General features: G+C 48.4%; 1 pseudogene; it reads right to left on the bottom strand.

Annotated features, from left to right (window-relative positions):
* Positions 1–440: 440 nt before the first annotated feature.
* Positions 441–1,351, bottom strand: LOC123400736 (annotated as a pseudogene).
* Positions 1,352–1,785: the final 434 nt, after the last annotated feature.

Genomic DNA, 1,785 nt, shown 5'->3' with positions numbered 1-1,785 from the left:
GATGTGATCTCGTTATCAAGTGACAACACTTGTCTATGGCTAGGAAACCTTGACCATCTTTGATCAACAAGCTAGTCAACTAGAGGCTCATTAGGGACAGTCTATTGTCTATGTATCCACACATGTATTTGAGTTTCCAATCAATACAATTCTAGCATGGATAATAAACGATTATCATGAACAAGGAAATATAATAATAACCAATTTATTATTGCCTCTAGGGCATATTTCCCACACTTTGATCAGCGAGCTAGTCAACTAGAGGCTCACTAGGGACATTGTTTGTCTATATATCCACACACGTATTTGCATTTCCATTCAATACAATTCTAGCATGGATAGTAAACGATTATCTTGAAATAGGAAATATAATAATAACTATTTTAGTATTGCTTCTAGCGCATATTTCCAACAGGCGGAAAGGAGTGTCGCGTGTCATCCTATCGGAATGTGTCCACCACTTCTTCCTGCCAACATACAAGATCCACAAGAGTATCCAGAGTTTGGGGTCGGTGTAAAACTACAGCAACACGAATATCTCGTTGTAAACCCTCCATAAATTGTGTGGCAAAGAAGGCAGGGTCCAAAGAGGGGTGATGTGCAAGCAAGTGGTGCATGGTTTGTGTAAACTGCTCAGCATATTCAGCTATGGTGCATGTTTGACTCAGTCGGTTGAATTTCCTAAGTAAATTTTGAAACTCCTCTCGCCCGAACTGGGAACAAATAGCAGTAGAAAAATCACCCCAATCTTGGTAATGTAAATGGGCTTGGGAGGACTGAAGCCATGCTTGGTTTCCATCCATGAAGTACATAGCGGCGCAACTAACCCAAGTATCTGGACTAAGGGTGCAGACACAAAAATAGGCTTTGCATTTGAGACGCCAAGCCTTCGGGTTTGTCCCATCAAACATAGGAAAATCAAACCGTGGTGGTGGTGGGAATCAGTGGTAACCCTGACCCCCAAACAACGAATATGCGTGGCAAGGAAAATCGGCCACACCAGTGGTCGGAGGCAACTGTGGGGTGTGGATCTCCCCCATCGATTTCCCCCGAAGTTGAGTTGCAATACCGTGGCCGATGGGCCCGTGACCGCCGTCACCACGAGCTAGAAACTGCTCGCCTGGTCGACGCACTGGTGCGTCGGCTACCCTAGGGAGCACGGGCGGTAGATGTGTGCATGGATGCTTTGGCGCAGCTCCTTGACTTCAGTGCAAAAATCGTCCACCAAGCGCTCGATCGCCGACCTCCACACTTGGAGCTCGAGGACGATGGGGTGAATCTCACTGATCTGGGCGGACATGGCACTTATCGCCGTCCTCAGATCAGCTAACGCCTTGTTGGTCTCCTCCATGACGATAGCTTTCCCTTTTCGGGTTTGGATGATGAAGGGGAAATGGCCTGCCAGAATTGTGGTGGAAGAAAAAAATTGGTGGGTCAAAAGATCTCACAGCGGATGCGGTGGTGGTTGGGTGGATCTGAGGGCTCTGAATACCAATTGTTAGGATCCCAGTAGATAAAACACTCTCGAGCACATGTTCATACAAGGTTCAGCTGGATTGGGGTTCGGCGAGAGAGATGGAAGGGGGATTCGAGAGAGAAAGCAGCCGCCGTCACTGATAACTTCTTCCACACCTCGTGCATGAGGGGGACGAGACATTTTAACCTAGCGTCGCGTGTCCCAATCTTGGGCCGAGTATCTGCCGCTGGGCTTGATCTGGCATCAGGGCCGCTCCGGCCCATCACCGTTGGTGGCTGCTGAGGGCGTGGCCTTGTGTGTAGGTGGGC

Source organism: Hordeum vulgare, chromosome 1H (assembly GCF_904849725.1).
Source record: "Hordeum vulgare subsp. vulgare chromosome 1H, MorexV3_pseudomolecules_assembly, whole genome shotgun sequence".
Taxonomy (NCBI): Eukaryota; Viridiplantae; Streptophyta; class Magnoliopsida; order Poales; family Poaceae; genus Hordeum; species Hordeum vulgare.
Note: the sequence above shows the minus strand (reverse complement) of the source record. Positions and strands in the feature narration are given on the sequence as shown.